Source organism: Eschrichtius robustus, chromosome 2 (genome assembly GCF_028021215.1).
Source record: "Eschrichtius robustus isolate mEscRob2 chromosome 2, mEscRob2.pri, whole genome shotgun sequence".
In the NCBI taxonomy this organism is placed as follows: Eukaryota; Metazoa; Chordata; class Mammalia; order Artiodactyla; family Eschrichtiidae; genus Eschrichtius; species Eschrichtius robustus.
In genome coordinates, this window is record NC_090825.1 from 13,996,524 (window position 1) to 14,006,540 (window position 10,017).

Consider the following 10,017-nt stretch of genomic DNA (forward strand, 5'->3'; position numbering starts at 1 on the left):
GTCCTTTTTGGCTGTGCTGTGAGGCGAGGTGCTGGGAAGGCGACCACCGAGCGGGACGGAGGATTGGGGAGCCGGGAGGACTGATGCGTGCGACCACCCGACCGTCTGGATTCTCTGAGGTCCGCGCCCTGCACCCCTGCAGCCCGGGGAGTGGGTGTCACGAAAGCCAGGGATGCTGGTCAGCCCGGGTGTCGGACCGGAGACTCGGGTTAGAGGCTGAGGGAACTCACAGGAAAACCGGAGACTCCCGGCCAGAGCCTCGGCCTTACTGGGGCGGGAGGGGCCCAGGGGAAACTCCTGGATGGATAGTTTGCACCTCGGAGCGCAGAGCCCAGCCCAGCCGCTGCCCAGTAGAAACAGAATCCCAGACAAGTAGGTCCTCTTAAATCTAATAGTAGCCACGTTTTCATTAACGCGGAAAGAGAGAGGTAAGGTGGCCATATTTTATTTAAGCCAGTCTATCCAAAATATTATCATTTCAACATGTAATCAAGCCAGATTTAGTGAGACATTTTACCTTCATTTGTTGGTACTAAATCTTGGGATTCCAGAGCGTATTTTACAATTAAGAGCACACCTCAGTTCAGACGAGCCTCGTGTCCTGTACTTAGTTAACTATGTCATGTCATGCGTAGCGGCCCGGTTCTATAGGAAGCATGAATGTTAGAGGCGTAGGGAGTTCTTACACTCGTCTGTGCAGCCTAGCTGAACCAGTACGTCCTTTTTCAGAATTGGACATTGCATGTTTAAAATCCAAGCGGCCCATAGCACCAAAGAAGATATTGACGTTTTTTAAAATGTAGGTTAAGTCGCATTGTTCTTCTTGCTGAAAACCTTCAGTGGCTTCCCCTGACTGGGAATAAAGTACAAACACATTTCTGCTCTGGTCTGAATGTTTGTGCCACCCCCCTCAAACAGAAAAAAAAAAATCCATATATTGACAAACGAATTCCCAAAGTGATGGTATTAGGAGGTGGCACTTCTGAGAGGTGATTAGATTGTGAGCACATAGACCTCAGAGACCCAGAAAGGGATAGAATAAGAAGTCTGAGGCTAGGAAGAGGCCCCTCACCAGACCATGCTGGCACCCTGATCTTGGACTTCCAGCTTCCAGAACTGTGAGGAAAAAAAATTGTTGTTTATAAGCCACCCAGTCTGTGATATTGTGTTATAGCAGCCCAAACTGACCAAGAGGATTGCCTTTCTATTCTAGGAGGCCCTACCCCTCCTTCTGACCACCTGTCACACCCCCTGCCCCACTCTGCTCACCCCACTTCAGTCACACTGACACTTGATGTTGCTCTAATAAGGCTAAGCAAGCACCTTTCGTCTCAGATGCATACTAAGTCTCAGAAATCCTTTACTATTCTGCATGGATGGACTGTTGCTGTCTTGCTCCCTTACTTCGAAGGTTTCTGCCCAAATGCGTTTACAGGAGGGGCCTATCCACACCCTCTTTTCACAGTAGTGCCTACCCCCAACTCATCAGTCTTTCCTAAGCAGACCTTTCCTCAGTAGCACTGTACTAGCCATCTAGTACTCCATATCACATTACCCCAACATTTAGCAGGAAAACAACAAACTTTGCTTCTTTCCATTCCTGTAAGTCGGAAGTTTATGTGGCTCATGGTCTCGTGAAGTTGCGGGGGGACAGGGCTGATCGTGTGAAGGTTTGACCGCAGCTGGAAGGTTTGACTCTGGCTGGAGGATCCCCTTGGAAGAGGCTCATTTACACACTGACAGCAAGAGCTCTGGGGTCCTCACTGAGTGGACCTCTACCTAGGGCTGCTTGAGTGTCCTCATAACATGGTTACTGGCTTCCTCCAAAAGTAAGCAAAGTGGAAGCCACGATGTCTTTTAGGACCTAGCCTTGGAAGTCACACAGGGTCATTTCTACGATATGCTGTTACTTAGGAAAGTCAGCTCTGTTTAATGTGGGAGGGACTTTGTAAGGGCATGAATGGGGTGTCTTTGGGGACCATTTGGGAAATTGGCCACCACTAGCATTTGTTGTTCGTCCCTGATTTCCCAGTTTTAGCACTGAAAGTCCTGTATCCGACAAACCCCCTCCATCCGGGGCAAACCAGGATAGTCAGTCCCATTATAGGTTAGTCATCCACCTCCAGAGTACAAGCTCCATGGGGACAGGGACTCCTTTCCTTGCTGTGTACCCCAAAGCTAGAACAGTGCTGGCACATAGATTGTTCAGTATTTGTTAAACACATCTTTTCTAGTGCAAGTTAAGTCTGGTGCTGATTTTTATTCCAGAAAACTTGATTTTTAGATTACAAAATCTTTTAAAATAGCTGAGTCCTCTGGACAGATATCCATCTTAAGAAATGTAATTTGTTCAACAGGAATAAGCAAAATAATGTATATTATCAAGCTTCTCTAAAATTAAAGCAGAGAATGGTTATATTAAGTAGAGAACTTCTGTTTTCTCTTTCCAATTATCGTTCACATATGGTTCTTCAAGCATCTGTTCCTTCTTCAGGTCATTATTTCCTCCCTGCCTCCTCCCATCCATTTCCATGACCCATTTCAGCATCTTTGAACTCTCCACGGGTTCTTTCCTTTTCCTCTTCAAAGGGACATTGTTTTCTCCACCATGTTAAATTTCCCATGGGCTGCAATTCTACTGCAGTCTCCTGGGGAGCCTTCTCTTTCCTCTTAGTCTACCCTACATCACATAGAGATAATCACACTAATTCCTCTCAGCCATGTTTCCTCTTGTGTCACTCCTTGTGTTCAAGAAGGGTTACCTGTTGCCCACAGAAGAAGTTTAAATTCCTTTGCCTGGTTTTCAGTATCTCCTATCACCTCTCACCCATGCTACCTATCTCCAGGAACGTGGGTGTTTTTTCCAGACTACCAAGCAATTCTCCAACACCAGCTGGGTGTCCTCAAATTCAACTCAGTTCCGACACCTTCTACCTGGAGATGAAGTCAGATCCCACAGGTTAAATGCTCAGTCCCACAATGGCCCCACTTCAGAAGCCGATGCCAAGTCCAGGTTTTTACCTGTGCTTCTTCTGACTGGCTATAAATCACAGGTTTCCATGACCCCCTCCTCAGGTTTGAGTAATTTACTAGAGCAGCTCACAGAAATCTGGAAACTCGTTTACTTACTAGATTACCCGTTTATTACAAAGGATATTAAAAGATGTAAATGAACGGCCCAATGAAGAGACACATAAGGTGAGGTCAGGAAGTTCCCAAACAAGAGATTCTCTCCCTCTGGAGTTTTGGTTGTGACACCCTCTCCGCTAGGCTACCTGAGGGCTTTGCAATAGTCACCTCATCAACATAACAAAAGACACCTTTATCACTCTCATCACTTAAGACCTGCCAAGGGTTTTAGGAGCTCCATGCCCAGAATGGGACAAAGACCAAATATCTGTATTTTATTATAAATCACAATATCTCATATATAATATGCTACTGGTTCTAAATTCAAACATCTCTGTCTTCAAGGAGATTTTTTCTGCTTTGTTAAGGATGGTAAGAAATACACAATTAACTAATAGAATCAAGATGGGGTCAAGTAAGATGAAATACAAAGAAAGGGGCACTGGGTATTTAGAACAGAAAAATGGCATCAGCTAGGGAGATGAGAAAAGTTTTCATTAAGGAGTTGACAGTTCAGATGGGTGGGTCCTGAGAGAGGAGACAATGAGGACTTCAGCTGCAAGTGGAAAAGGGGGCGGGAGCACCTCGAAGAGAAAATAAGGGACATATTTAGGACGACTACAAGTCTAGTTTTCTTGAGGCAAAAGATAGGGGAAAGAAGACTAGGAAGTTTTAAGGTATCACTGGGTAAAGAGTTGAATTCTAGAGTTTGCTGTTCATTTTTCAGTTGGTAAACAGTAGGGACTCCAAGAGCGTTTCAGTTTTTATGGGCATGAGGAATAGAACTGGACCTTGAATAGATCCAGCAGCAGTATCTGTAACTGATTGGAGAAATATCAGAAAGCAGCAGGTCTATAGCCAGTAGGTCCTTGGTAAATGCAAGCCCTTTGGCCAAGAGACCTTTGAGTTAAATTTCTCCATGGCATATCTAGGGTATTACGTTAATGTGTCTAAACTCTGCTGATAATACTATCAAGAATTTTTATTACCAAGTTAATCATTCTTCCAAAGAATTTAAACTGAGTCTGCCCATGAAAAAACTTTAGCTTTGAAAATACTGGAAATTAGAATTCCTTCTGGGTACTGTGACATAGCTCTTAAAAACTAATTCACTTACCAAATTATTGAAGTTACTCTACACACTGTAAAAGTGACAGTACCCACGATGATGTTCTTTTTCAGCTTGGATGACACTGGGATGGTGATCTTTGATAATTACACAATTTAAGACAAAAACTAACAAGGTCACCTTCAAGTCAGTTGATGCTACTTTCCACATCCTTATATTGCAGTGGCAACTTGATTTTTAAAGGGAAAAGTATGAAGGTGATTGGATTAGTTGAGTTTAGCTTATAGGGGGTAATAAATATAGAATATAAAACATACGTTTATTAAATGATTTACAACTTCTATGACTTCTGTGTTCATAAAAATGTTAAGTAAAGCATTATGATTTTTTTTAAAAGGAATTCCTTTATTTTTATTATTTATTTATTTATTTATTTTCTTTTTGGCTGTGTTGGGTCTTCGTTTCTGTGCAAGGGCTTTGTCTAGTTGCGGCAAGCGGGGGCCACTCTTCATCGCGGTGCGCGGACCTCTCACTATCGCGGCCTCTCTTGTTGCGGAGCACAGGCTCCAGACGCGCAGGCTCACTAGTTGTGGCTCACAGGCCCAGTTGCTCCGCGGCATGTGGGATCTTCCCAGACCAGGGCTCGAACCCGTGTCCCCTGCATTGGCAGGCAGATTCTCAACCACTGCGCCACCAGGGAAGCCCAGCATTATGATTTTTAATAAACAATTTAAAAACATTTTACTACCTCTTAGTTTTTGGATATCTAGATATGCAAAGTTTTCTTAAATTAACAAGGGATTGAAATTTATAGCAAAATCTGGTTATTGCAGCATTTAAAACAGTTTCGATCAGCTGGTTTGTGGATTCTTTGAAAAAAGAAAAATTAATCTAAATCAAATAAAATCAATCTTTAATATTTAGTGAAATTCTGTTAAACTATTACAAACATGATCATTCTTTTTTTTAAATTATTTATTTATTTATTTTTGGCTGCATTGGGTCTTCGTTGCTGCTTGCGGGCTTTCTCTAGTTGTGGCGAGCAGGGGCTACTACTCTTCGTTGCGGTGCGCGGACTTCTCATTGCGGTGGCTTCCCTTGTTGTGGAGCACGGGCTCTAGGCGCGTGGGCTTCAGTAGTTGTGGCTCTCGGGCTCTAGAGCGCAGGCTCAGTAGTTGTGGCTCGCAGGCTTTGTTGCTCCGCAGCATGTGGGATCTTCCTGGACCAGGGCTCGAACCCATGTCCCCTGCATTGGCAGGTGGATTCTTAACCACTGCGCCACCAGGGAAGCCCATAAACATGATCATTCTTAATGTATTTTTAAAAAATGAAAAATATTAGGTAGTGTGACATATTAGAAAGAGGATAGGCTTTGGGGTCAAACTGGCTTTTTCTCTTAGTAGTTGTGTGACTTTGGACAATTTATTTGACCCCATCCTTCTGAGAAAAGCTCTTAATACCACTTAATTGTAGTCATGAGAATTACACAGGACCCTAACTGTAACTGAGTGTTTTCTACATATTAGACCAAGGATTGGCAAACTTTTCCTATAAAAGGACAGATAGTGAATATACTAGGCTTTGTAGGCCTATGGTTTCATCACAACTATTCAACTTATCTGTTTTAGCATAAAAGGATGCACAGACAGTACATAAATGAGTGTGGCCCTCTTCTAATAAAACATTCTTTATGGCTGCTGAATTTTGAATTTCATGTATTTTTCATATGTCATATAATATTCTTCTGGGTTTTTTGGAACTATTTTAAAATATTTATATATATATTTTAAATTTATTTATTTATTTTTGGCTGCATTGGGTCTTCGTTGCTGCGAGCGGGCTTTCTCTAGTTGTGGCCAGCGGGGGCTACTCTTCATTGCGGTGCGCGGGCCTCTCATTGCGGTGGCTTCTCTTGTTGTGGAGCACGGGCTCTAGGCGCGCGGGCTTCAGTAGTTGTGGCATGTGGACTCAGTAGTTGTGGCTCGCGGGCTGAGTTGCTCCTCAGCATGTGGGATCTTCCCGGACCAGGGCTCGAACCCATGTCCCCTGCATTCGCAGGCAGATTCTTAACCACTGTGCCACCAGGGAAGTCCAGAAAAAGAAAATTATATTTTTAAATATTCCATAAAAACAGGTGGCAGGCCAGATTTGGCCCATGGGTGGTAGTTTGCCAACCCCAGTCTTAGACATTTAATCCTTATAACATACTATGAGGCAGGTGCTTTATCTTAATTTTATAGGTGAAGGAAACAAGTACTGATGTTAGGTGACTTTCAGTCCCACAGCCAGGAAGTGTTAGAACCATTCACAATGACTAATGTAGAACCTTACACATGTTTCAGAGTCAAATGAAATAACAGACAATTTGGCAACACTGTCTATCCTTTTATTCTACAGGATTTATTGGATTATGAGGCCAATATCATGCTAGGCCCATTAAAAGAACTTTTAGAGTTTTTTGTAAGCAGGTTCTTGTTGATTGACTTTTCTTTAATGTTCAAAAAGATGGCTTAGCTGAAATAGGAAAAAGATCACTATCTTCGTTTTTGTTTTTTAATTAATTTATTTTATTTTATTTTTTTTTGGCTGTGTTGGGTCTTCGTTTCTGTGCGAGGGCTTTCTCTAGTTGTGGCAAGCGGGGGCCGCTCTTCATCGCGGTGCACGGGCCTCTCACTATCGCGGCCTCTCTTGTTGCGGAGCATAAGCTCCAGACGCGCAGGCTCAGTAGTTGTGGCTCACGGGCCTAGCTGCTCCGCGGCATGTGGGATCCTCCCAGACCAGGGCTCGAACCCGTGTCCCCTGCATTAGCAGGCAGATTCTCAACCACTGCGCCACCAGGGAAGCCCAAGATCACTATCTTCGTTTTATACAGCATTTTTTCCCCCCGAAAATGCTTCAGACATTTTTTTTTTCATTCATTCTCAAAACATCCCTGTGTGAGAGGATAGGAATTAGCTTCCTAATTTTATGTTTGGGGAAACTGAGGTGGTGGTTTGAGATGCTATGTGACTTGACATTGTGTCTTAGGGTCATAATGTTAACATCAGAACCAGAACTCATAATTCTGACATCCCATCCTACCTTAAATGCTTCAGTGGAAAAGGAGGAATAATATACAAAAATATAGTTCAGAGACTGTGTCTTCATTGTGATACACATGACCTGTGACACATGTAGTTTAGGAAGGGTAGTAGTTTAGGAAGGGTTTTCAAAATAATTTCTTATCTCATAACTAACATAGCCAGAGCAGTATAAGGAACTACATCAACCTAAGGTATAAACAGAAGAGGAAAACTTTTAAATCGCTTTTTTCTTAAATGTAGATTTGCTTCTGGCCTAAAATCAGTAGTATGCTGGCACTTGCCACTTTTTAAAAAGGAATAAAGTCGCACTTATTTCAGATATAAGAGTGAGATGCCAAAATACGTTGAGGACGTTTGCCACTTGCCAAACCTCATAAAAGTTTCTTTTCCTAACATTCTGCTAAACTGGGGAGGGAGCAGTTTTAAAAAATCACTTCTGAAGGTTTTTAGGGTAGAAAAAAAGTAAAGATGTTCAGAATGAGAATATAAATATTGCTTTAAGCCTGGATTGACCTTCCAAAACAAGCTTGAACTTCAGCCCTGCTTTATTGCTTCAGATCAAAATGCATGATCAGTGTATGCTTTTCCCATTGTATGGTTCTGCTCAGCATTTCCTACAGGAAGTGAACAAAACATCTTTCTACAGCTCCTCTACAATTAAGAAATATCCATGCTTCACATTTTAATGACTGTATAAATTCTCATGGTAAGGAATCTGTAGTTTCCCACTGTACTGAATCAATCACAGGGTTTATTGCTAGTACATCTTAAAGCCAGAAACAGGACTATATATAATGTTCCCCCCACCCTACCCCCTGCCAAACACACACACACACACACACACACACACACACACACACACACAGAAAACGAAACCCCTTGACATCCCTATGTTTGATAGTATTAAGAGTACCATTATTACATTGTGTAAATTTATAGCCACATATATTCTGGAACAAATACTACTGAAGTGCATGTGTGGTTATAATCCTACTGTCCACAGAGAGCTGGTATGTCTCCACCATAGGGCTGTAACACATTTTTCTACCCTAACAACCTCCCCAAACCCCTTTTAATTTATAGTGTATAACATCTGATTCTAGCTTTACAGTTCATTCCATCAGATCGTGAGTTTATCTCCTTGTAAGCTTGTCCAGTGACTTGTAACACATTCTTTAATTACTTAAGTTTTTAACTTCTTGTTTTCCCCTCAATGAAGAAGCTGAAAAGACCTTTAAACTTTCTGACTTCATGGCCAAGAATATTTTTTAAGTGAAGAAACATACACGTAAAAAAAAAAATAAACCCGGTGACAAACTATTTTATAAATACATGACTGTATTTTTCTTCATGTCCAGAAACTCTTACTGAAATAGAATTCAGGTATATTCCTTGCAAACCCACACAGTTCATAGATCTAACACCAGGTTTTCATTTGTAAACGAAACGGGCAAGATAAGGAAGGCACAGGCTCACTTTGTATCAGTAAAGGACATCAAACACAGTCAAGAGGTACCAATGACATAGAAGCATCGTCAATCACGAAAAGCAAGTGTTCAGAGTCTGCAGTAACTTCTCTCCCTTTAATATTTGGCAAAGTTCAGTCTAGATATTTTAAAACCTCAGAAAGAAAAAATAAATAAGAGATGCTACATTAAAATGTCAGATGACCTATCATTACTCTTTAGACATATAAGGGAAGGGATAAAGTAAAGGGAGGGGACCACAGATGTCCTATATTCTTGGATTATCCTTCCTTTCTGAGGGGCTCAGATGTCTGTGTGCATCTGTCAAAATGCCAGCTGTACCTGAAGATTGAAGAGATGGTTGGTAGTTGCTGACATGGTCCCTCAACACTATTAAAAGTTTCTATCACAAAAACAAAATTAGCTTGATTTCTGCTCTTTAGTCCTTTGTTAAACACCTAAGTCGAATTTGGTTATTCAAAAGTGATCTAAAAAGTTTAAAATAAAGGAAAAATATATTCTAGCTTCCTAAGAAGAAACAGATTACAGATTTAGACTTCTATGGCAAATAAATACACTTGAAAACCAAGCAAGTTTCTCTCCTGCAGGAGAGTCAGACTACAAAAACAGTTCTCGTTTCTCTACGGCTGATGACCACATCACTCATAGAACATACCAGGAACTAGTTTCACAATTTTAAGAGACTTTTTCCATAATATGAAAGATGAGGTTTAACCTAGTTCTGAGCAGGCAGAATAGATCTGCACTCACAACATCCCTATCACAAATATATGACAATTGAACAACAAAGCACAGCCCGATCTCTGCTTACGTCGAAACCACCATCTACATGATATCTAATTACTTGCTTTCGATGGGTTAATACCACCTGTTGCAAGACTAGAGCTGGCACTCAATGGAGCACGCCATTTACAAGGAAGCCTAAAGTCTATAACTGCAAAAATAACATGGAAATGTACTAGCCCATCCAACGTAGTTAAATATATTTTCAAATTTTTTCCTAGGAAATGAATTTTAACAGTATCTCCCAAGTCCTTCAACCAAAGTGACCTTGATCATTTTTGTCTTTTTACGTCAAAATCTACCAAAATTTTTTGACTCTTTCCAAGTATTAGGAACAAAGGAGCCAATATAGCATGTTTCACAATTAACTGTTAATATTTCAGCGAGTTACAATAAACTGTTTTTGCATGCTTGAAAAACTAACTGTGAAGAAAAAATAAGGAATACTAACGGGAGGATCTCAATA